General features: G+C 42.0%; 1 long non-coding RNA gene across 1 annotated transcript; it reads right to left on the bottom strand.

Moving 5' to 3' along the window:
* Positions 1 to 1,618: 1,618 nt before the first annotated feature.
* Positions 1,619 to 19,935, bottom strand: LOC311145381. Its single transcript, XR_014614584.1, has 4 exons — positions 19,857 to 19,935; positions 19,325 to 19,417; positions 14,075 to 14,252; positions 1,619 to 4,354 (listed from the first exon to the last, which is right to left on the bottom strand). It is a non-coding gene; the product is annotated as an uncharacterized lncRNA (long non-coding RNA).
* Positions 19,936 to 27,601: the final 7,666 nt, after the last annotated feature.

Genomic DNA, 27,601 nt, shown 5'->3' with positions numbered 1-27,601 from the left:
CGTTTGCGTCACACCCTCCATACAGAGCCTCCAGACAGCATTGACAGATCAAGCATATATCAGCTATTAGGGTCGGGTGCAGGCCTCAGATTTCCTTTATCACATATAGTCGGGCGGTTGCAGATGGGTTATTAGCAATTGCGGGCGGGTAAACAACCGCGGACCCGCGCACCACTAACACACGTGTACAGGTAACTGCCAAAATAACGGAAACACCAACATAAAGTGTTTTAGTGGTAGGGCAACCACGAGCCGCCAGAACCGCTTCAATGCGCCTTGGCGTAGATTCTACAAGTGTCTGGAACTCTATATGGGGGATGCGACACCATTCTTCCACAATAAATTACATAATTTGGTGTTTTGTTGATGGTGGGGGGAAACGCTGTCTCCTGCACCGCTCCAGAATATCCCATAAGTAACTCAATTCTTTAAAAATGTCCTCAATCAGCGCTTTTATTGGTGGCTGTAGCCGAAAGTGACTTCCTCTATAGTGGCTTGTGAAGGGCCTAGGGGTACATTACATGATTAAATGCTAAAGTAGTAGTTTATTTTCCCCCACTGTCATATCCTGCTGACTTGGTGCCTGGTCCTGTCCACTCTGTTCTAACAAGTCAGGTGCGGCTTGTGGGTGTCAAAAGGGAAACGGAAGACACTTCATAGATTAGTAGTAATTATAAACTGTGTAGTATGGGTCCTGGATGCTGATTGGCTGAATGCTCTGGTATGACAGACAATTACGTTAATGTTGTTGGTAACCAGTTTATAATAGCAATAAGGCACCTCTGGGGTTTGTGGTATATGGCTAATATACCACGGCTAAGGGCGTCATGCATAAGAACAGCCCTTATTGCTGAAAGGGGGTTGTTGTTTGCAGTAACTTCTTTGTTATGTTGCAAACTGATGTTGCAGTTTCACCATTAAAGGGGCAGTGCAGTTAACGTGATTTCCCCACACTATGAGGTCGATATAACACTAAAATTGTGAAAATTATCATAATGCCCTTTTTGTACAAGAGTCCTTTGAAGAAATTGGCTGGAATTTCAGCCTGTTCAGGTAGGATGGAACTTTTGGCCCACAATGTGATCTGATTATAATAGACCAATGACTGTTCATCTGGGTAAGGGGGAGGGCTCTAGACCATCCTATCAGGGCTGTGTATATAATATCTTAAAATTCATTTCATAACACCCACAAGATCAGACTGGGCATTTCGAAGACCGAAGGAGGCTCAGGGAAATAAATGATTAAACATGAGTTTTTTCATTAAACAGATTTATTCGACATAGTGGTGATTTAAAAATTACATTACAAAGACTGCATGGGGCCTTTAAGGATTCCAGCTTGAACACCCCCATACAACAGTTAAGACTGCTGTGAAGACTTCTTAGAAATTGCACTTCATCCAACATTGGTTGAAATTAAAATGAATGTGTAATTTTCTGCACCAACTCTGCCCGCACCGTGGAATTTCTTGCAAAGGAAACAGCGCTTGTTACAATAACGTAATCAAAGCTCACTAAATTAATGTATCAACCTTCAAACGAACCATTCACACACACAATCAGCTTTTAGGAATACTGTGAAGACCAGAGGGGACAAAAGTGAAGGAAAATAAATTCAGGGTTAAAGAGTATTTAATCGTTTTGTGAATGTTTGGTACTTAAACCAAACACAGTATTCATAGTAGATTACTATTGAACTATATAGGAAACCATATGCTACATTTCTTTATATAATGACCACATGGAATGGTTGATTAAACTAACATTAATAAAAAAAACAAATCATTCATAAAAAATAATACATCTGTTAAGCCAAATCAGTTTTGCATGGCAGTAAAGATAAAAGTTTAAGCGTAACAATGTTTAGCTATAATAACTCCACATCCAACCACCAACATTGAATTGGTTCAAATGTTTTCCCCATATGCTGGTACATTCCACATTTATTCCGACAGTTTAATTAACAAAACACTTTCCATTGATTATTTAAGAGCTCCCATTTGGAGCAAAGAGAAGCTCTTGGCCCTGCTGTCCCAGCTTTGACTACTGCATGTTGCTTGTGATGTTTCCTGGTGTTTCTTTAACATTTTAGTCATTTAGCAGACCCTCTTATTCAGAGCGACTTACAGTTAAGTGAGTGCATACATTTTCATACTGGCCCCCCGTGGGAAACGAACCCACAACCCTGGCGTTGCAAGCGCCATGCTCTACCAACTGAGCTACAGGGGACCATAGTTACAAAGTTGTGCAAAGTCCTTCTTGCAGTCCGAGCAACAGTAAAGCTTTTCTCCAGAGTGAACAAGCTGGTGTTCTTTTAATACTCAAAAGTTATTTCAACATTCAAGGTATTGGTAGGACTTCTCTCCAGTGTGCACGCACCAATGTTGCACTAGTCTGCTTAAGGTGAATGCTTTACCACAGTCAGAGCAGCGCTGTGGTTTTACTCCAGTGTGTTGTATCTGATGACACTTCAAGTTAGAGGGCTGGGAAAAACACTTCCCACAGTCTTTACACATGTAAGGCTTCTCACTTGTGAACCATGTAACGTATTTTCAACTGATGTGATAATGCAAAACCCTTTCCACAACCAATACATTTGAGGCTCCTCTGCAGTATGAAAATACTTGTTACTTCTCAGGCCTAATGATGTGGTTTACTACAGTAGGAGCAATGGAACAGTTTTTGCCAATAGGCTTGGGTGTGTGTTTGGTTAAGTAACCTGCCTTTTTAAAGCGTTTTCCACACCGTCCACAGGAATAAGGCTGATCGTCAATATGGAATACCACGTGCACCTTCAAGCGAGATTTTGAAATAAATAAACACTGAGCAGCATTACGATTACTCCCTAGTGTGTATGCGCTGGTGGGTCTTGAAGTTAGCCAGTTGGGAAAACATTTTCCCACAGTCAGAGCAACTGTAAGGCTTCTCTCCACTGTGTACTCTATGGTGTGTTTTCAGAAGAAATGTTGATGTAAATCTCTTCCCACAGACGGTGCAGTGGTGGGGCTTCTCTCCTGTATGTGACATTTTGTGTATCCTTAATCCACCTTTGGAGGAAAAGGTCTTCTTACACTGACCACATGCTACTCTTTCTCCAGTATGTGTGTGCTCATGCTTTCTCAAGTCTCCCAGGCACTTGAACTTCTTCTCGCACTTAGAGCAATGGTAAGGTCTCTCTCCTGTATGCACCCTTGTATGACCAGTAATTTCATGTAAGGTTTTGAAGCTCTTGTCACAATGAATGCAGTTATAAGGTTTCTCCCCAGTGTGTATTCGCATGTGTCTCACCAAGGGACCTGAAGAGGAGAAGGTTGCATCACAGACAGTGCAGTGGTAGGGCCTCTCTCCAGTGTGTATGCGCATGTGTACCACAAGATGTGCCTTTATGGTAAAGCCCTTCCCACAATGAGAGCAAGGAAAAGGTCTTTCACCAGTATGTGACCGCTGGTGTGCTTGTAAAGTTGATGGTGCAGAAAATCTTTTTCCACAGTCAGGGCAAGAGTAAGGCTTCTCTCCAGAATGAATGCGCTGGTGTATTTTCAAATTACTGAGATTGGAGAATGTTGTCCCACAGTCACGACACTGGTAAGGTTTCTCTCCAGTGTGCGTCCTATGATGAGACTTTAAGCTTGTAGCTGACTTGAATCTCTTATTACAGGCTGCACAGTGGTAGGGCTTCTCTCCAGTATGATTCATTTGATGATACTTCAGGCCTGCTGATGAGCTGAAACTCATCTCACAATCAGGGCAAGAATAAGGTTTTTCTCCATTATGAGTAAATTGGTGAGATTTCAATGCCTCGGATCTGGCAAAGCCTTGCCCACAGTCAGAGCACCGGTATGGCTTCTCACCAGTATGGATTCTTCTGTGTCTGTTCATTAGTCCTGCCGTAGTGAAGCCTCTTCCACAGTCAGGGCAGGAGTATCGCTTCTCAGCGGTATGAGTTCGCTGATGTTTATTCAGATAACGTTGTGTTATAAAGCTCTTTCCACAGTCAGGGCAGCTGAAGGGTTTATCTCCAATGTGTCTTAGCTGATGTTCTCGTAGGCTTCCCATTTGCACAAAGTTCTTCCCACATACAGAGCACGAGTAAGGTTTCTCTCCAGTATGAATTCTCTGATGTACTCTCAAAGCACTTAAGGTAGATAGGTACTTCCCACAGTCAGAGCAGTGGTAGGGCTTCCCTTTGTGCACCTTCCAATGATTCCTTAGATCTTTATAATTACTAAAACTCATCCCACACTGTGAACAGTGGTGCATCTTAATCTTGAGAATTTTCCGTTGTTGTTTAGGCTTTCCTGATGTAGAGGAGCTCTTTCTGTTCTTCGGCTCTTTGCGGCTAGGGCTCCGTCCTGTGTGATTGAAACGGTCTTGGGTTAGATAAAAGAACAGATCAATGTCTCAGGAAGATGAATCAAAGAAAGATAGATGAATCAAGAAAATCAAGCCATGTCGATTAAACCAAAACTGTATTAGGATATATTTAAATCTGACAGTATTTAGTCCAGACTTAAAGGGCAACTGCACCACTTTTCAACCTCATTTTCATTATCCCCAGCACAATACCAGTGTTGACATATGTGAAAACTGCACATTTCTAAGTTTTGTAGAGAAAAGTATAAAGTTCTACCCGGTGACCATCAAAGGTTAAAACACTTTGTAGTGGAAATTCTAAACAGGGACACTAAGTCAATCTTAAATGAATCATTGTTTATTATCAGAACGCCGAAGAGGTCACAGTCAAACTAATATGCATAAAGTACCGGTCTGAAGTGAGCTCTCCAAGGGCATTCCTTACATAGAGCCTTATATACGGCTACATGAAAACCTACATAAACATGATTAATTGGATTGGTTCCTACATGTGACTGGCTCCGTCTCCCATCTTACCTTAAAGAACATATTCTGGGCGTTCTGCCAGATGGTCCTAAGGAGGGGGTCAAGACGTCCCCCCCCCCCTCATATCTTTACCAAGCACAGGCAGGAACCAAGGATTGTTAATGACACCAAAGACAAGATGAACATTTTCTCTTCAGAAGAACATTTCCTTCACAACTTATTGTCAAACACTATGAAATTCGCAATGATGTGGGAGCAAGAAAATACCCTCCCTTGGGCTAGAAACTTGTTGCAGGTTTTATCTTTAGTCAATACAAGACTAATATTGAATCGTACTACACCGGCCCTGACGCTCATCGGATGTGGCAGGGCTTGAAAACTATTACAGACTACAAAAGGAAGCACAGCCGCGAGCTGCCCAGTGACACAAGCCTACCAGACGAGCTAAATCACTTCTATGCTCGCTTCAAGGCAAGCAACACTGAAGCATGCATGAGAGCACCAGCTGTTCCGGATGACTATGTGATCACGCTCTCCGTAGCCGATGTGAGTAAGACTTTTAAGCAGGTCAACATTCACAAGGCCGCAGGACCAGACGGATTACCAGGATGTGTACTCCGAGCATGTGCTGACCAACTGGCAAGTGTCTTCACTGACATTTTCAACATGTCCCTGACAGAGTCTGTAATACCAACATGTTTCAAGCAGACCACCATAGTCCCTGTGCCCAAGGACACTAAGATAACCTGCCTAAATGACTACCGACCTGTGGCACTCATGTCTGTAGCCATGAAGTGCTTTGAAAGGCTGGTCATGGCTCACATCAACACCATTTCCCAGAAACCCTAGACCCACTCCAATTTGCATACCGCCCCAACAGATCCACAGATTATGCAATCTCTATTGCACTCCACACTGCCCTTTCCCACCTGGACAAAAGGAACACCTACGTGAGAATGCTATTCATTGACTACAGCTCAGCATTCAACACAATAGTGCCCTCAAAGCTCATAACTAAGCTAAGGACCCTGGGACTAAACACCTCCCTCTGCAACTGGATCCTGGACTTCCTGACGGGCCGCCCCCAGGTGGTAAGGGTAGGTAACAACACATCTGCCATGCTGATCCTCAACACGGGGACCCCTCAGGGGTGCGTAATCAGTCCCCTCCTGTACTCCCTGTTCACCCATGACTGCATGGCCAGGCACGACTCCAACACCTTCATTAAGTTTGCAGACGACACAACAGTGGTAGGCCTAATCACCAACAACGATGAGACAGCCTATAGGGAGGAGGTCAGAGACCTGGCCGTGTGGTGCCAGGATAACAACCTCTCCCTCAACGTGACCAAGACAAAGGAGATGATTGTGGACTACAGGAAAAAATAAATAGGACTGAGCACGCCCCCATTCTCATCGACTGGGCTGTAGTGGAACAGGTTGAGAGCTTCAAGTTCCTTGGTGTCCACATCACCAACGAACTATCATGGTCCAAACACACCAAGACAGTCGTGAAGAGGGCACGACAAAGCCTAATCCCCCTCAGGAGACTGAAAACATTTGGCATGGGTCCTCAGATCCTCAAAAAGTTCTACAGCTGCACCATCGAGAGCATCCTGACTGGTTGCATCACCGCCTGGTATGGCAACTGCTCGGCCTCCGACCGCAAGGCACTACAGAGGGTAGTGCGTACGGCCCAGTACATCACTGGGGCCAAGCTTCCTGCCATCCAGGACCTCTATACCAGGCGGTGTCAGAGGAAGACCCTCAAAATTGTCAAAGACTCCAGCCACCCTAGTCATAGACTGTTCTCTCTGCTACCGCACGGCAAGCAGTACCGGAGCGCCAAGTCTAGGTCCAAAAGGCTTCTCAACAGCTTCTACCCCCAAGCCATAAGACTCCTGAACAGCTAATCATGGCTACCCGGACAATTTGCACTGCCCCCCCACCCCCACCCCATACCCCTTTTTTACTCTGCTGCTACTCTGTTTATTATTTATTTATGCATAGTCACTTTAACTCTACCCATATGTACATATTACCTCGACTAGCCGGTGCCCCCGCACATTGACTCTGCACCGGTACCCCCCCTATACAGTGAGGGATAAAAGTATTTGATCCCCTACTGATTTTGTACGTTTGCCCACTGACAAAGACATGATCAGTCTATAATTGTAATGGTAGGTTTATTTGAACAGTGAGAGACAAAATAACAACAACAAAATCCAGAAAAACGCATGTCAAAAATGTTATAAATTGATTTGCATTTTAATGAGGGAAATAAGTATTTGACCCCTCTGCAAAACATGACTTAGTACTTGGTGGCAAAACCCTTGTTGGCAATCACAATCACAGAGGTCAGACGTTTCTTGTAGTTGGCCACCAGATTTGCACACATCTCAGGAGGGATTTTGTTCCACTCCTCTTTGCAGATCTTCTCCAAGTCATTAAGGTTTCGAGGCTGACGTTTGGCACCTCGAACCTTCAGCTCCCTCCACAGATTTTCTATGGGATTAAGGTCTGGAGACTGGCTAGGCCACTCCAGGACCTTAATGTGCTTCTTCTTGAGATTGACAGTTCTTTTGTGTTTCTTCCATTTGCGAATAAACGCACCAACTGTTGTCACCTTCTCACCAAGCTGCTTGGCGATGGTCTTGTAGCCCATTCCAGCCTTGTGTAGGTCTACAATCTTGTCCCTGACATCCTTGGAGAGCTCTTTCGTCTTGGCCATGGTGGAGAGTTTGGAATATGATTGATTGATTGCTTCTGTGGACAGGTGTCTTTTATACAAGTAACAAGATGAGATTAGGAGCACTCCCTTTAAGAGTGTGCTCCTAATCTCAGCTCGTTACCTGTATAAAAGACACCTGGGAGCCAGAAATCTTTCTGATTGAGAGGGGGTCAAATACTTATTTCCCTCATTGAAATGCAAATCAATTTATAACATTTTTGACATGCGTTTTTCTGGATTCTTTTGTTGTTATTCTGTCTCTCACTGTTCAAATAAACCTACCATTAAAATTATAGACGGATAATTTCTTTGTCAGTGGGCAAACGTACAAAATCAGCAGGGGATCAAATACTTTTTTCCCCTCACTGTATATAGCCTCCCTAAGGTAATTTTATTTTACTGCTTCTCTTTAGTTATTTGCTTTAATTTTTTTAGCTTAACACTTTATTTGTTTTACTTTGCATTGTTGGTTAAGGGCTTGTAAGTAAGCATTTCACTGTAATGTCTACACCTGTTGTATTCGGCGCATGTGGCAAATAAAATTTGATTTGATTTGGAATCCTACCTTGTGATGTCACAGAGAAGCATTTTTGGGGGGCTTTTCTTATCTTTTTAACCACAGAAACACACTTTTCTCATATGTAGACATTGGTTTGGTGCTGGAATTGATTAAAGCAGGTTAAGTGGCGGAATTGCCCTTTAATCTGTGTCCATGAAAGCGGCCTACAGTGACCAACAATTTGGATTAGAGCAAACCAATGACGCTTTAGGAAAAGACATCAGAATTGCTGCTTCAATGAAGATTAGGATAAATTCAGCAAATTTCAATGATGTTTCATTACCGATGCATTAAGTTCTGTGCTCCCCATTGTCCCATGATTAGGGCTATTGCGGTGACCGTATTACCGCCACACCAGCAGTCATGAGTCATTACCGCAGTAAAATTCCATGTGACCATTGAGTCACGGTAATCTCCTTTTATGCACTCTGGACATGCGTTGGTAGAACCCAACTTGCTAACGACCATCAGGTCCTAATGGCCTGGTACTCAGGTCTCTATTGTCCCTCTAACCACTTTGACATCAATGCAAATGCAATCGAAAATCACAAACACTTATCATCGAAACAGTATCATGCTTTTAAAACTCACTTCACTGTGATGATCAAATTAATTTGAAGAAAAAAGTTAAACAACAGGTTGAAACTGAGTGGAAAACATGGTCATTGTGAATGTTGTTTCAAAGCCTAACAACAAACTGGACAGCGCTTTTTAAGGTGATGATTCATTCAAAACACCCATATGCATATTAGAGCTTATGCATAGGCTTATGAGCCCAAGCCCGAAAACCCCCCCGTGTAAAAATTATGATTGTGCTGTCATACAATACATAACCTACCACACATTACATCTTAGACTGGGGGCGAAAATGTACGTTCCAGAAGGACAATGACCCCATGTATACAGCCAAAGCAACGGTGCAATGGCTTCAGAACAAGAATGTGAAAGTCCTTGAGTCGCCCAGCCAAAGCCCTGACTTGAATCCCATTGAAAATCTGTGGAAAGACTTGAAGATTGCTGTTTACCACCGCTCCCCATCTAACTTAACAGAGCTAGAGAAAATCTGCAAGGAAGATTGGAAGAAAATCCCCAAATCCAGATGTGCAAAGCCAATACAGACATACCCAAAATGACTCAAAGCTGTAATCGCTGCTTCTACAAAGTTCTGACTTACAGAAATATCTCATTTACTGAAGTATTTCATTTCACATTTGTTCACTTTGTCATTATGGGGTATTATGTGTAGATGTGCAAGGAAAAATATCCAATTTTGAATTCAGGCTGTAACAAAAAAAATTGAATAAGTCAAGGGCTTTGAATACTTTCTGAAGGCACTGTATTATGAAGGCTACAACCTTCTGTCTCTTGTAATGGATATTGCAGTTACACAAACAGGACGTAGTCCCTACACATTGCATTGAAGCAAAACAATCTGCGTTGTGTGATGTAGGCTAATCTTTATAGCTGCCATATCGAAGCCACTAGCCAGAGTTGCTGAAAAATACAAATACTTATTTGACTGCCTGTCTGCCTTATTCTATAGCCAATGTTTGCAATGATGATGAAAAACGAACATTACATCGCTAATTTGACTGTGTGTCTATCTTGCCTGTGTTTGATATGCTGCCTAGATAGCTGCATGTAACTCCCCACTTGAGCTTAACATTGGGGCAAAAAACAATGTGTTTTAACCACACACAGGCCCTATAACAGCTACTTCGCCTCTCAATGATCATGCAAGTAGCCTATTGAATGACCTAGGAAGCCAAGCATGTATCCCGACCGGTAACCAGAGACTGAAAATGCACGAGTTCATTTTGTGTCGCCCAGTGCCCCGGGTGGGTGGAGAACTCACTTTAGGTCCAATGGAATGGTCTAAAATGTGCATACTCCGCCTACACGAGGCAGGAGGCGATGCAAAATGAATTTGTCCAACGATAACAGCCCGCGATGTATGGCCGTAATCTGAGTTTGACAGCTGTCAAACTCAAACATCAAGCGTGACACATGTCAAGGGATCACTACAATATAAACCCAGCTACCTGGGGGGTGAACACTTTAACATTCTAGCAACGGAGTCTCTTGGAGTGGAGTCTGAATATGCAAATTATACACACTTACATGCTGTGATCACAACATTCCAAGATGAGAATTTGACAGTTACCGTGGCAATTCAATAAAAGTGGAATAAGCAAAATTATTACATCCTACAAGGTTTTTCAATCCAGTTGTGAAGTATTCAACAATACAGTTGGCTTGTATACACAGGGGCAAATAATTATCTTCTAAATCCAAAAGGAGTGCATCCGAATAAAAGGTAATTCAATATCTGATGACTTGCTTGTTTTTTTTGCTGTATGTGCTATCCCTGGCAGGGATGAAGACGGTAGAGGCCTATTCTCAGAACATATTCTTTAGAATCTTCTCCAAAAACATGATTTCCTGGGGTTTGGCCTGAGGTGGTGTTCACCTGCATCCAGCTTCAAATTCTAGCATCTTCTTTCAGCTATCAAGTATTTACTGCCTGATAATGGTTAGATATTTATTTTGAGTGCTTTTTAATATATTTTCTGCATGTATTTTAGATGTGTGGCTTGTATGGTTTTACACTGCTTTTACTCCCCTATTGAAGCTAGAGCTGTCTGCAAAGTAGCCAGATGGCGCTATTATTCCTTACGTTGTTTGAAACTCCTGCTTTAGACTGCCTACTACAGTGAGGGAAAAAAGTATTTGATCCCCTGCTGATTTTGTACGTTTGCCCACTGACAAAGACATGATCAGTCTATAATTTTAATGCAAATCAATTTATAACATTTTTGACATGCGTTTTTCTGGATTTTGTTGTTGTTATTCTGTCTCTCACTGTTCAAATAAACCTACCATTAAAATTATAGACTGATCATTTCTTTGTCAGTGGGCAAACGTACAAAATCAGCAGGGGATCAAATACTTTTTTCCCCTCACTGTATGTGATTATAATCTTAATAGTTATGCTGCCATATCAGAGTGAGAGTTTCTGAAAAAGAACTAGCCAATGTTTGCAATGATGAGAAAATAACATTAAGTCATTATTTTGACTGTGTCTTGCTTGTGTTTGATATGCTTGCCTAAATAGCTGCTTGTAACTCGGCAGGTGCGAAGAACATGAAATCGCTAGACTGCCTGTTTGCGTCATGCTTATGTTTGCAATACTGTTACAACAGACACCAACGTTTGTACGAACATGTTGATCACAGAGCCGTAGCCCGGGTCTGAGTTTTATTGAGGTCCAACTTTTTTAAGTTAAAGCTAATTTACTGCATTTATATACAATTTAAAAACTCTAAAATGCTTTTTCTGTATGTAGCTACGGCCCTGGTTGATCATGTATTTTGTGTATAGCTGCATCTAGCCTAACACGCAAACCACACTGGCCACGTTGCGTGCGTGAGAGTTGCTAAATAAATGTGCACATAAACTCAGCAAAAAAAGAAACGTTCTCTCACTGTCAACTGCATTTATTTTCAGCAAACTTAACATGTGTAAATATTTGTATGTACATAAGATTCAACAACAGACATAAACTGAACAAGTTCCACACACATGTGACTAACAGAAATTGAATAATGTGTCCCTGAACAAAGCGGGGGGTCAAAATTAAAAGTAACAGTCAGTATATGGTGTGGCCAACAGCTGCATTAAGTACTGCAGTGCATCTCCTCCTCATGGACTGCACCAGATTTGCCAGTTCTTGCTGTGAGATGTTACCCCACTTCCACCAAGGCACCTGCAAGTTCCCGGACATTTCTGGGGGGAATGGCCCTCACCCTCACCCTCCGATCCAACAGGTCCCAGACGTGCTCAATGGGATTGAGATCCGGGCTCTTGGCTGGCCATGGCAGAACACTGACATTCCTGTCTTGCAGGAAATCACGCACAGAATGAGCAGTATGGCTGGTGGCATTGTCATGCTGGAGGGTCATGTCAGGATGAGCCTGCAGGAAGGGTACCATATGAGGGAGGAGGATTTCTTCCCTGTAATGCACAGCGTTAAGATTGCCTGCAATGACAACAAGCTCAGTCCGATGATGCTGTGACACACCGCCCCAGACCATGACGGACCATCCACCTCCAAATCGATCCCGCTCCAGAGTACAGGCCTCGGTGTAACGCTCATTCCTTCGACGATAAACGCCAATCCGACCATCACCCCTGGTGAGACAAAACCGCGACTCGTCAGAGAAGAGCACTTTTTGCCAGTCTTGTCTGGTCCAGCGACGGTAGGTTTGTGCCCATAGGCAACGGTGAGGCCTTACAACAGGCCTACAAGCCCTCAGTCCAGCCTCTCTCAGCCTATTGCGGACAGTCTGAGCACTGATGGAGGGATTGTGCGTTCCTGGTGTAACTCGGGCAGTTGTTGTTGCCATCCTGTACCTGTTCCGTAGGTGTGATGTTCGGATGTACCGATCCTGTGCAGGTGTTGTTACACGTTGTCTGCCACTGCGAGGACGATCAGCTGTCTTAGGCCTCTCACAGTATGGACATTGCAATTTATTGTCCTGGCCACATCTGCAAGTCCTCATGCCTCCTTGCAGCATGCCTAAGGCACGTTCACGCAGATGAGTAGGGACCCTGGGCATCTTTTTTTTTGTGTTTTTCAGTGTCAGTAGAAAGGCCTCTTTAGTGTCCTAAGTTTTCATAACTGTGACCTTAATTGCCTACCGTCTGTAAGCTGTTAGTGTCTTAACGACCATTCCACAGATGCATGTTCATTAATTGTTTATGGTTCATTGAACAAGCATGGGAAACAGTGTTTAAACCCTTTACAATGAAGATCTGTGAAGTTATTTGGATTTTTACGAATTATTTTTAAGACAGGGTCCTGAAAAAGGGATGTTTCTTTTTTTGCTGAGTTGACATGTTATTCAATCATTTCACCCACACTGCTCACACGTGTGAACGAGCGTCTTCATAACCAAGCACTAAAATAGAACTTGGTTCTATTTGAGATGCTCCACAAGTCCCTTCCTTATTGGATATCAGGAAGATACAAACCCACGTGGATGCTTGAAAGACAAACAAGGAGAAATTAAAGATAACTAACTAAAAACGAGGTTTCCATTTATATCTGTGGATTACACACTATTTTGTATGACTCCAGGTAAAAATTCAACAAAGAACCAGCTAAAAAGTGGACCATATGCATGCCAGGTAAAATAACAACCCAATGTTCATCTTCCAGGACAAACTAGCTAGAAACAGCTAGCTAGCTAGCTAGCTAAATGTCCATGAATGTTTCATGTGTTTCGATCTGCACCTAAATTAATATATTTGATTCACAGTTGATTTTGGTATTTTAACCTGCATGTCATGATCGCGTCTGGTGGGTACAGACAAAATCACGCGCACGGCCGGTGTAGTCAGCATGTAACTCCCCTCCTAAAAAAAGAACATGAAATTGAGCTTATGCTTAATAGCCTACATGGAATGTAATAGCTGGAACATGTCGACATGTCTTTTGTGTACAACATTCATCGTCGATCAAGGAGGAGGAGAAAGCAGCAGCGGAGCACGAGCAGTCCCCGATCAAAGAGGGGGGGGCGGCAGCTACGTAAAAAAATTAAATCCTGCACATGCACACAAATCTCAGTATCTTTAACCAATGAACTTTTGGGTTCCAGAAAATCTGTAAACGTAGTCACTCCATATAAAAGAATGGTAATGAGCCAATGGCTTCAATTCAAAACAATGGAACAATTCAATGACATTTGTTAACTCTTATTATATCTGCTCAAATTAAGGCACATACATACTTTCCAAGCACTTTCCTCTAATAATTATCATTATAAAATAACATAATTTAAACAGAATGCCTCTTTTAAAAAATTTTTTTTAATTACTTTTAACCCAGTTTGGCACATTGAATAGGCTGCTTTTTACACCACTTCATAACAAATACACTTACCAAGAGGAATTGGAGCCTCAAATCCATTCTCCTTTATTTCACATTGTCTGAAACTGAAACGGTCTCCCAGTATTTTCCTGCAGTCCTCCAGTATCACTGAAACCTCTCTAAGAGTCGGCAGGGGCGGTTTGTCTTTAGGATGATGGGGAGGAATTATGCTGAAGTTGTCCTTACAATCCTGGAGTGAAGAGCGGGAAAAAGTATTTACAGTAAGTAATCTACAATGCTCTCCAGAATAATTTGGGCTGTATACTCCTGTAGAGAACAGAGAGACCAAAAGCACAGCAAGTATATTTCACACTGTACATCAACTTACAGTGAAAGTATCATTCAAAGATGATCATTTTCATTCAGATGAGACGTTAGGGCTAACCATACAGATGGAAAGACGCCTCATTGTATCTGTACCATTATGGCATCTGTGACAGCGCCATTGAGGCCATCTCCATTTTGAAGTACTACATTTTCTTCTTCACGATTGGCTGACCCCTCCTGATGACCCTAACTTAGCAGACATAAAAGAAATGCCTCAAACTAGATCGCCCACATTCTGGTCTTGACAATAATAAAATAACTGTCATGGGGAGGTTCTCTTCTGCACTATTCAACCAATCCAGAAAAATGTGGAGGAGTTGTTAAGATTGTCGCCTTGTTAATGTCCAAAAACAGAAGTCGCGTCACAGGCTCTCTTCCATTTCCCTGAAAACCGGAACACCTGGTTGTTGATGACCAACGGGGTAGGTCAGACATAACTCCAACAGGGTCACCAGGAGGGATCAGCCAATGAAGTTGGAAGTCCCACCCAGTTGACTACATTAAAATGGTGGAAGCCCTCAATAGAGAGCAATAGTAATGGAGTCTTTTTGTAGGCACCATCTCCGCTATGGTTCTTTGGAGAAAGCCTATGGGGAAATTAATGGAGTTTTTGGAGGGTTTTGGGATAAACAAATATTTTACAGACCCTATTGATCTAGCGCTAGTCTACACTGAGTATACAAAACATTAAGAACACCTGCTCTTTCCATGACATAGACCAGGGGTATTCAACTCTTACCCTACGTGGTTCGGAGCCTGCTGGTTCTGTTCTACCTGATAATGAACTGCAAACACCTGGTGTCCCAGGTCTAAATCAGTCCCTGATTTGAGAGGAACAATTAAATGCAGTGGAACTGGCTTCAAGGCACAGAGTTGAGTAAAGAAATTAAAAAGTACAATTGTTTTTGCATTATTTGTTTAATCAGGTTCACTATCTATTATTAGGACTTAGATGAAGATATGATCACATTTTAGGTCAAATTCATGCAGATATACAGAAAATGCTAAAGGATTCACAAACTTTCTCTCAGCACTGTAAGTGCCTTTGAACAGGGTATGGTAGTAGGTGCCAGGTGCACCATTTTGTGTCAAGAACTGCAATGCTGCTGGGTTTTTCTTTACTAAACAGTTTCACGTGTGTATCAAGAATGGTCCACCACCCAGAGGACATCCAGCCAACTTGACAACTGTGGGAGCATTGGAGTCTACGTTGGCCAGCATCCCTGTGGAACGCTTGACACCTTGTAGAGTCAATGCCCCAACGAATTGGGGTTGTTATGAGGGCAAAATGGGGGAGGGTGCAACTCAATATTAGAAAAGGTGTTCTTGAGGTGTGGTGCAGCGGTCTAAGGCGTCACTACAGACCCGGGTTTGATCCCAGGCTGTGTCAGAACCGGCCGTGACCGGGAGACCCATAGGGCGGCGCACAATTGGCTCAGCGTCATCCGGGTTAGGGGAGGGTTTGGCCGGGGGGGGGGCTTTACTTGGCTCATCGCGCTCTAGAGACTCCTTGTGGCGTGACGGGCGCCCGCATAGAGTCTTCTTGGGTATGACGCCACAAGCTTGGCACACCTGTATTTCGGGAGTTTCTCTCATTCTTCTCTGCAGATCCTCTCAAGCTCTGTCAGGTTGGATGGGGAGTGTTGCTGCACAGTTATTTTCAGGTCTCTCCAGAGATGTTCGATCGGATTCAAGTCCGGGCTCTGGCTGGGCCACTCAAGGACATTCAGAAACTTGTCCCGAAGCCACTCCTGCGTTGTCTTGGCTGTGTGCTTAGGGTCGTTGTCCTGTTGGAAGGTGAACCTTCGCCCCAGTCTGAGGACCTGAGCGCTCTGCAGCAGGTTTTCATCAAGGATCTCTCTGTACTTTGCTCCGTTCATCTTTGCCTCGATCCTGACTAGTCTTCCAGTCCCAGGTGCTGAAAAACATCCCCACAGCATGATGCTGCCACCACCATGCTTCACTGTAGGGTTGGTGCCAAGTTTCTTCCAGATGTGGCGCTTGCCATTCAGGCCAAAGAGTTCGATCTTGGTTTCATCAGGCCAGATAATCTTGTTTGCATGGTCAGAGTCCTTTAGGTGCCTTTTGGCAAACTCCAAGTGGGCTGTCATGTGCCTTTTACTGAGGCGTGGCTTCTGTCTGGCCACTCTACCATAAAGGCCTTATTGGTGGAGTGCTTCAGAGACTGTTGTCCTTCTTGAAGGTTCTCCCATCTCCACAGAGGAACTCTTGAGCTCTGTCAGAGTGACCATTGGGTTCTTGGGCCCTGACCAAGGCCCTTCTCCCCCGATTGATCAGTTTGGCCGGGCGGCCAGCTCTAGGAAGAGTCTTCTTGGTGGTTCCAAACTTATTCCATTTAAGAATGATGGAGGCCACTGTGTTCTTGGGGATGTTCAATGCTGCTGACATTTTTTGGTACCCTTCCCCAGATCTGTGCCTCGACACAATCCTGTCTCGGAGCTCTACGGACAATTCCTTCGACCTCATGGCTTGTTTTTGCTCTGACATGCATTGTCAGCTGTGGGACATTATATAGACAGGTGTGTGCCTTTCCAAATCATGTCCAATCAATTGAATTTACCACAGGTGGACTCCAATCAAGTTGTAGAAACGTCTCAAGGATGATCAATAGAAACAGGATGCACCTGAGCTCAATTTCAATTCTCATAGCAAAGGGTCTGAATACTTATGTTAATAAGGTATCTGTTTTTTATTTTGTATACATTTGCAAAAAAATCTAAAAACCTGTTTTTGCTTTGTCATTATGGGTTATTTTGTGTAGATTGATTGATCAAGGGGTCTGAATACTTTCTGAATGCACTGTATATAGATTCTACAGACCCGACTGAGTACTACCCACCCCACTTCTATTTCGGCACAAATAATCGTTTTTCCTGTACAGTGCTATATTTGTACCATAGTGCCCATTTTAAGCCATTTGACCACAGTGAAAGGTCAGCAACACTCCGTTTTATTCAGAGCCCTGTGAAATGACCATATATACACTGAGCAAAAATATAAACTTAACATGTAAAATGTTGGTCCCTTGTTTCATGAGCTGAAATAAAAGATCTCAGACATGTTCCATACACACAAAAAGCTTAGTTCTCTCAAATTGTGAACAAATCTGTTTACATCCCTGTTAGTAAGCATTTCTCCTTTGCCAAGATAATCCATCCACCTGACAGGTGTGGCATATCAAGATGATTAACCAGCATGATCATTACACAGGTGCACCTTGTGCTGGGGACAATAAAAGGCCACTCTAAAATGTGCAGTTTTGTCACACAACGCCACAGATGTTTTGAAGGAGCGTGAAATTGGCATGCAGACTGCAGGAATGTCCACCAGAGCTGTTGTCAGAGAATTGACTGTTCATTTCTCTACCATAAGCCACCTCCAACGTCATTTTAGAAAATTTGGCAGTACGTCCAACCGGCCTCAAAACCACAGACCAAGTGCAACCAATCCAGTCCAGGACCTCCACATCCGGCTTCTTCACCTGCGGGATAGTCTGAGACCAGCCACCCTGACATCTGATGAAACTGTGGGTTTGCACAACCAAAGAATTTCTGCACAAACTGTCAGAAACCGTCTCAGGGAAGCGCATCTGCGTGCTCATCGTCCTCACCAGGGTCTTGACCTGACTGCAGTTTGGCGTCGTAACCAGCTTCAGTGGGCAAATGCTCACCTTCGATGGCCACTGGAACGCTGGAGAAGTGTGCTCTTCCCAGATTAATCCCGGTTTCAACTGTACCGGGCAGATGGCAGACAGCGTGTATGGCGTCATGTGGGCTAGCGGTATGCTGATGTCAACTTTGTGAACAGAGTGCCCCATTGTGGCAGTGGGTTTATGGTACGGGCAGGCATAAGCTATGGACAACAAACACAATTGCATTTTATCAATGGTTTTTTATCAAAGATCCTGAGGCCCATTGTCGTGCCATTCATCTCATGTTTCAGCATGATAATGCACGGCCCCATGTCACAAGGATCTGTACTCAATTTCTGGAAGCTGAAAATATCCCAGTTGTTTCATTCCCTGCATACTAACCAGACATGTCACCCATTGAGCATGTTTGGGATGCTCTGGATCAACGTGTACAAGAGCGTGTTCCAGTTCCCGTCAATATGCAGCAACTTCACATAGCCATTGAAGAGGAGTGGGACAACATTCACAGGCTACAATCAACAGCCTGATCAACTCCACGCAAAGGAGATGTGTCGCGCTGCATTAGGCAAATTGTGGTCACACCAGATACTGATTTGTTTTCTGATCCACACCCCTACATTTTTTAAGGTATCTATGACCAACAGATACATATCTGTATTCCCAGTCATGTGAAATCCATAGATTAGAGCATGGCGCTTGCAACGCCAGGGTTGTGGGTTTGTTTCCCACGGGGGGCCAGTATGAAAATGTATGCACTCACTAACTGTAAGTCGCTCTGGATAAGAGCGTCTGCTAAATGACTCAAATGTAAAATGTAAATTAGGGCATAATGAATTTATTTCAATTGACTGATTTCCTTATATTAACTGTAACTCAGTCAAATCTTTGAAATTGTTGCATTTATATTTTTGTTCAGACTGAGTATTCCCTACAATCATTTTCCAGCGGCACCCAGAATAGTTTTTGCTTTATAAGCCAATATGTATTCCATATACAGTGATTCGCATTGGGGGCATTTATTTGACCTTGGAAGATGTTTTAAACCCCAAATTTTAAGCAAATGTCACTTAAATATGAACAAATATTAATAATTGTTCATGTTTAGACAATTATTTTACAGTTATCATGAATAAACACAGGTTAATTATACTTTTCTACTATTACGTGGGGGCCTTACATTTGGACAATTTCCGAAATTCGGTAACCCGGAAGTACTTTTTTTGAGTTACCGACGAAACGCTGATGTGATTAGCACTGCTTACATTATTAGCCTTGGTGAGAACGTTATCTTTGGAGTCTCTGTCCTGAAACGCTCCATTCATCAGCCTATACAGGAATCCTAGTGCAGTGTTCTCCTGTTGCAGAAAACATTTATTAGTTAAAAGCAGCATGACGACAACAAACAAGACAGAGGAAAACATTAAAAGTGCAACAGAGTAGCATGATCAAACCCTCACTGATGATGGGACATTGTCTTCATTTAGAACTATACAAATATACAAATTAGTTTTTTTGTTGAAAAATGATGTTATGACATAAGTCGATACAATTATGCACTTCTGAAATACGCAACCAATTGCACATCTAACAGATCATCCAAGTAGCCAACAGCCACAATAAATAACAGCCGCGTGGCTAGCTCCATTCCACAACAAACACAATTAGTTAGTGATCATGCAACAGCGTTCATACACCACGCAGTATCTTACTGTGATGAGGCACATAAAACGATGTTATGTTAAAAAAAAATTATAACTGGTTTGATTGTTAAAAGTTTGCTGAGTGAAAACGTACCTCAAAGACAGTTTTTACTTCTGACGCCATCATAGCATGAACAGAAAGAAGCTTCTCCTCTCTCTTTGCTAGTGTGTGTAGTGAGTTACTGGTTTAACGCAATATCGCCCTCTGTCCGTACGGGAGTATAATGGCATCTGGGAGTCACAGAATACATTTTCTAAGAGATTCTATTATCCTCATGAAGTGGTCATGCTACAAAATATTAGGCCAAACTCATCACGAAAATCATGTTATCCAACAAAATCAAGGTAGGATACGACAAAAGATTTTAAACATTCAGATAGCAACATGATAATCATGGATTTTAAACATACAGTGCCATCGGAAAGTATTAAGACCCCTTGACTTTTTCCACACTTTGTTGTTACCACCTTATTCTAAAATAGATTAAATGTTTTTTTTCCCCCTCATCAATCTACACACAATATTCCATAATGACAAAGCAAAAACCTTTTTTATTTTTTTTGCTAATTTATTTACAATATATCACATTTACGTAAGTATTCAGACCCTTTACTCAGTACTTTGTTGAAGCACCTTTGGCAGCGATTACAGCCTCAAGTCTTCTTGGGTATGACGCCACAAGCTTGGCACACATGTATTTGGGGAGTTTCTCCCATTCTTCTCTGCAGATCCTCTCAAGCTCTGTCAGGTTGGATGGGGAAAGCAACAAAATGTGGAAAAAGTCAAGGGGTCTGAATACTTTCGAAGTATGTTCCATCTCTATGTGCATCAAGAAGATATCGGATTGGAATGTGTCGTGTGTGAATCTTCAAAGCAGGGCGCCTATCAAGGGTGGTATATCTGGGGTGGCGCTAGAAGTAAATGCAAAGGATATACGTGAAGAATTGGATCAAGTGGTTGGTGCACACCAACTGACCCGCATGGTGGATGGAGTGAGGAAGCCCACTCCATCCATTCTGTTGTTTTTTGATTAAGAGTCTCCCTTCTCCGGTGTATTTGGGTTTTATGAGATACCCTGTGAGAGAGCCTTTGTTGTTTATAAAGAATAATGCTAATCTTTGCTGTGAGACCAAGGAGTCCGCTTACACTGTACTTTGATTATAAAGGTTTATTTATATCACAAGATTTCAGCATAAGTTTACAGACGTCTGCAGGCATCTGGAGAACAGCGACCCAAAAATAATATGTTGTTCTCTCCTCCTTTGTCTCAACCAAGTATTTATAATCTTTACCATGATATGGGTGTTTTCCCATACAGACCAATCCCATGACTCCACACAACAGACTTCCTCTGTTTTATGGGGTGCCCCTATAAAACTGCTCCCCAGATGCTTCCCTAAGCTGAATCAACATCCTCCAAGATACCATTTGAAAACGTTAGCAAAGTCATAAATTCCTCAGATACCACATATTCCTCGAAAGTCTCGAAAACAGTCTCGAAAACAAAAAGAATAGGATTATGACAAATAACAATTTATCTTATTGAGTATCTTTAACAATAAACCAAAAACACATTTTTCTATGGAGTGTAAATAAATTTATATGAAATATGAACAAATCTTTATGGAGTGTGAGAGCGAAAAACCTGTCTGGCAGCCTTCTTTCCAAATATCCATCAATCAATCAAGACAGTAAAATTCTCTCATGGCCCCTCTGCCCCAGGCAACCACCTAAGTACTCCAGATCAATTCAAAATCTTTATCAATGCATTTGAAACTATGATGCAATTTGAATACACATGAAAGCCTCAGCAAACAAAATACAATAAAAAATGTCCACATTCAGGCTGGTCAACCCATCGGACCCTCCTGTGGATTCTCTCTATCCCTGCCTAGACCCAATATCCCTAAGCATCCACGAAATAAACAAAAACATCTGAGATCCCCACATGTACCCAATAACAGCAAATATCATTCTACAAAAATTAATACAGAAAGAATATGACACAAATTATGTATTACACATGCAAATATGTCTATATATCATTGCAGACACTGGAATGTAGTCCACTACACTTCATCTCCTCAGCAGTGTCGACTTTCAATGCATTGTTGATGATGGAATCGGAACATTTCCGCACCTTCCTTGTTCCACTTCCTCCAGTCCATTCATATTGTCCTTTCATATTGTCCATGTTTGAGTATTTGAATCCCCTCTACACATTCCCCCATATGCTTCTGGAAGAAAAGAAAAGACCAAACAGTATCTTTTGCAAAACAACACATTCAAATTAAAACATCAATATCAACTAAAAATATAATATATACAATGAATCACATACCATTTCCCCCCTTGATTCATCACAAAATACTAAAATCACACTAATATTTAAAAACATTTAAAAAATGATCGGATATTCAAAATGGATATCTATCCATCAATACTCCATCCAGTCCCACTTGTTCATCTTCATCTAGATCAGTAACAGATAACAACGGCATCTGAGTGTTATCTCCAGGCATCACAACTCCAACCCATCTCAAAATCATAGCCTTCGCAAAAGTCAATAACAAAGTACAAAAGCAAAACATCACACACAGCGCTATCAGAGCTGCTACTAAAATCTGAACCATCACTGCTCCCACTGGGCCTAACTGATCTTGCAACCCAGCCTTCGCTGACCATCCAGCTCCTTCAGATCTACCAAACGCATCCCTTATATTCTTCAATGCATCTATAACACTAGTGATATTATCGGAACTATCTGGGATCAAAGTATAACAATCATCCCCCGTCAAATTCATAGCCAAACATAAGCCACCTTGTTTTGCTAAAATATAGTCAAGAGCCATGTCATGTTTCAACAGCGTCAGTCTGTGACTTCTTTGAGTATTCGACAGAAGGTTAAACCCTCTTATCGTTTCATTTGCAAAACCCTGCAAAGTATAGGTAATATTATCAATGTGATCTGCCAAAAATGTTACACCATACCATGGAAAAAGTCCCAGTCCCCACTTCTCTCCTAGACTTATCCTCCAATGGTAGGCTTCCAGACTATGAAATTCCGCCATGTCCCTTTTCACCCTATTTCCAAACCTAGACTCAGATTTATCTGTGTCCGGTGCTTCCCCTCTTTTAATGGTAAAAACCTCATATGGAAGCTTCAATGTCGACATGTAACAACATCCTGTCCATCCATAGGGTAAGAATATATACGCTTTATCACCACAAACCCACCAAATATCTCTAAAAATTCCCAATAGTCACATTACCAGGCAAAAGCTGATCTTTCACCATCAAAGTCCTGCTCTTCTTACTAACTGGAACATAAAAAGTTACATTATATTTCTCATTACTAACCTTATGTTCATGCTTACCCAAAGTCATCATATAATCATCACAATCTGATATTCCCATAAACATACCCTTTCCATCATATGTTTTATTAGAACAAAAACAGCTTTTAGCCCTCCCTGGTTTTACCTCCAATGCTTCAGGAATCAATGTTAACTGATTTTCCTTCCCATCTAACAAATTCACATAGGGTAATTCATTTAACCAAGAACAATTAAACCTAGGCCTAAACAAATGTTTCGACAACGACATTATTGTATATGTTAATGATTGTTGCTGATACAACAGTCATGATAAAGCATAAGATTGACACGTACTTGATAGAGGTTTAGCTATCGTCTCTAAGATAGACCCCCATGTGCCTGGTGCTGGAATTCTCAACAGACATGGACCATCAAGATTCCTCACTGATCTTACAGAATGAGTTAACTGCTGGAACCAAAGATTCCTACCTGCCCATCCATCTTTAATTTGCAAAACAGAAGAATAAAATCCATATGCCTTCCATTTAGTTTCTCTCTTCCCTAACGAGCAGTATTGATCAGATATATCTTCTTGTCTTCCATTAAAATCAAAGAACTCATCCAGTACCTCCATGATAGTATTCTGCACTATTTCAGATTAATCTGCATCATTCTCTACTACCATCTGCTCTCCTATCTCAACACTACCCTTACTACCATTGACAGCACTCTCCATCCGTATCATAAACTCCTGAGTCACTCTTGCTACATCCTTTAGTTTCAGAAAAGTTGTCATATTTCCTAAATTTGTTATTGCTGTCGTACCATTAATCTCTTTCAAAGTTGCTATTAAAATAGTTGCTTTAGTTGATGTATTAACACTCTTAACTATTTCCAGTGGGAAAGTTACAGATATCCTCTGTGTATTATTTACTGTTGGAGTGGCTACTGTAATATACTTCTCCTGAACTCCTTTGGTGACTGTGGAAGCTTCAACAGACTTCAAATCTTCCATCATAAGCGTCACCTTACGAGTTACATAGCCTTTTAACCAATAATTCTTAGCCGGAACAAACTTTAATGCTTGCACTAAATAAGTACACATATATTCTCCCTGATCTTTCCATGTAACATTACGCAAAATAAGTGAGCAATCACTCATAACCCTCTTCCACTTCATATCGTTGTACAAAATATACTTCCTTTGACTAGGGGGCACAGCTTCTACTTCTGGTCCTGATAACAACACTTCTTCTCCATAATTATCTCTCCATGTGGGAGGAACGTCACCACCCCCACTCCATCTCTCACATCTACAAGGAAGATGAGCTGTACCACCAATCCTAACCCTAATGACAGTCTTTTCCTCTAAAATTGGTGCTGGAGCGATTGGCTCCCATGTAATCAAATGTGATACATTTATAGCTTTAATAACTGTCAATATTGAAAGAGTTTATTTGCTTCTCACTGTTGTTATAATAGGCTGAAGTGTTGATGTCATTGTTGTTGATTCAAGTCGCCCTAAAGCTTTGAACTCTTTACTTGTATTTCCATCTATCACCACTAGTGTCACTACATCAACTCTCAGTCCCAACTCTAATCCCTCACTTTCAAACTGTTGATTATAAAAAATACATTTATAATCACCTTGATCTTCCTGCTGGGAATTGTAAATATAGATACTGCAATCACCCTCAATCTTCATTCTTCTCTTATCATTCAGCAACGCATACTTTCTCAATGCAACTGCTCCTAACAGATCTAAACTCCTGCCATATCTATCTTCCCACTGAACTCTAAATTTCCCTTCACCACTGTTCTCTCTCTCTTACTACTAACATTGAAGCTTAGCTGACTGTCCTAGAGTTCCTTCAACCCTAGTTTTCCATAACTTTTTAATTTGACTTTTCTCTTAATTTTTTCAAAAGCCATTTCACTGATTTATCCACAAATTCCTTTCCCACTAATTTTAGGATATGTGATCGGGTAGTCCCCACCTGCTTATGACTTCTTTACACACAGACTTGGCAAACGACTGAGCATCTTTTAGCTTAGTTTGACATCTTATTCACCTCTTGGTGTAGGAATGTAACCAAGAATAACAGTCACACCCCTTCAAACATTATTTTTCAGACAGATTGTGCACCTTCCTATGATATAATCAATCTTTTCAAGCCAATATGGTTCCCAAAAACCCCACTCCTTTGTAATCTTTCTCCTAACCTTAGCCTTCTTTAAAGAATCTTCACTGAGATTTCCAATCCAATATACTACAGACAAATCCATTTCTGTCATCATCAACAATTGGTAAACCTTTTCCTTTGGCACTTCTACCAGACAGCCGTCTGGTGTACATCTTATTGTACAGTTCAACTTACACAATGCATCTCTTCCCAACAATGCAATAGGTGTATGTTCTGATACCAGTATGGGTATTGTAATTTTTTTTTTTTTTATAGCAGAGCTCAATTGGTTCCGTAAGAGGAAGCAGCTGTTTTACTCCCTCGAATCCGATTGTCCTAATTAGTTGATTTGACATAGTGAGATGTGTAACCTCTTCAGGCTGAACACAGATAAAAGCCGTTCCGCTATCCGCCATTACTTCCCATGGTCGGTTGTTTATTTTTACCTCAATTGTTGGATCTTTTTCCGGTCCTGATGCTACCAGCTGACACCCCCCTTTCGGATCTTCTGGGCACCCCTAGAATCCTTGCTCCGGGCCCCTATAGGGGTTCACCTGTCCTCCAGATGATCTTGACTGACCCCTGTATCTTCCTCTGAAATTCCCTCTGATGTTTCCTCCTGGCCCATTGCACTCACGGCAAAGTGACCAACCTGTCCACAACTATAACACACTTCTGGAGATTGCTGGAAGTATGGCTTAAATCTTCCTCCTCTTCCTCTTTCTAAGCCTTCTCGTCCTCTTCCTCTCCAATTCTGTGTCTGTCCAGAAACTGGCTGTGGGTATGAAACAACTGGTACCGCTATTGGTGGCTGGTACAATTGCGGTTGGAACTGGTCCGGTTGAAGCTGTGGCAGTGATTGTTGATTTGGTGCACACTGATTCTGCATAACCAAAGCTTGTTTCTTCTCCTTCTTATTCTCCACCAGTTGTATTTGATTGAGTTTTCTGAGAGTTTCTTGGTCCTGTTCTTTCTGGTTGTGTTCCTTTTTCCTGTACAGATCCACTTGATGGGCTATATGATCTCTATAGACACCTTTTGTCATGCTTCCAAGTCCAACCACCTCTGCCAGCTTGCTCCTTACTGGTGAGGGCAGTCCCATCTGCAGTTTAGCTCTCAAAATTGACTGCTCAATTTGACTCACATCTGGATCATTTCCGGTAATATTTCTCCACACTTGATGGACTCTTGACACATAGGCTCTCGGATTTTCTTGTTGTCCTAGTGGATCAATCAGAATGTTGTCAGGATGCACATTTGTTGGAAACGTATCTTTCAGTGCTCTCCACAGCCGATTCCTACTTGCAGCCAACAATTCAGGATCATTCACTGCAGTCCCCACATATCTATTGAGTCCAGCTCTCTGAAATATTTCTTCCATATCTGGAATCCCAAGGAGATTAGCCAAAAGTCTCTTAATGTCTCCTATGGCTGACTGTGTTCCCACCGTAATTTCTTCCAATTTTGAAATCCAAGGATAGGCTCCATCTTGAAGAGTAGGCAGCTTCTCAAGTATATCTGACATATCGGTATTTTGCAAAGGCTTATATTCTGGGTTTTGTCCTCGAATGATCACTGGCATCATCTTCTTACTGGTGCCCTCTTTCCTTGGCCTCAATGTATACTTTTTCTCCAATTATTGGGGTCCTTTTCTCAGCAGTTTTTTCTTCTGTATCTTCAGCTTCTTGAGTTGTTGTTCCAGTTCTCTTACTTCTTCTAAATTATTCGCTTTATCCAGGCATGATACGCATCGGTCTATATCTCTTTCTATTTCTTCTGTGCTAGTCATTGTAGGATAAAATCCTCTTGAATATGAAGCACCTTTAATCTCCAAATCTTTATCGCTGTCTTCATCTTCGCTTTCATCAGAACTGGAATATCTTGTGTTCTTCTTCTTCAAACATCCATCACCCCTTCTTTCCGCTCTGGCCAACCTCCGTCTGATCACAGGGTCATATCCACCCATGATCTCTTCTGAATCACTCTGATCATCATCATCATCATCATCATCTTCAAGTTCCATCCTCCTGAACCTCACTCCACCCTTAGTTTCCAGACATCTTGTTTTCTTCTTACTTTTGGAGTTTGGATTCATTTTTATGGTCGTTTCTGCTTGTCCTCTCTCTATTATTCGTTCATCTTCATCTCTGATGCAATAATCACCCTCCTGAATGATCACTGGAAGCTGAGGATAGACGTCCTTAAACTCTACTTCTTTCTCATAAGGTGGGGGTCTTTTTGCTGAATCCGTATGTGAGAAAGGTGTACTGACTTCTGTCATTAGTTTTTCTGTCACCTTCACTGCTTTTACAATTTTCTGTATATCTTTGTTTCTTTT

Source organism: Coregonus lavaretus (genome assembly GCF_964263955.1).
Source record: "Coregonus lavaretus genome assembly, chromosome: 18".
NCBI classification, from domain to species: domain Eukaryota; kingdom Metazoa; phylum Chordata; class Actinopteri; order Salmoniformes; family Salmonidae; genus Coregonus; species Coregonus lavaretus.
This window is presented reverse-complemented; position numbering and strand designations above follow the sequence as displayed.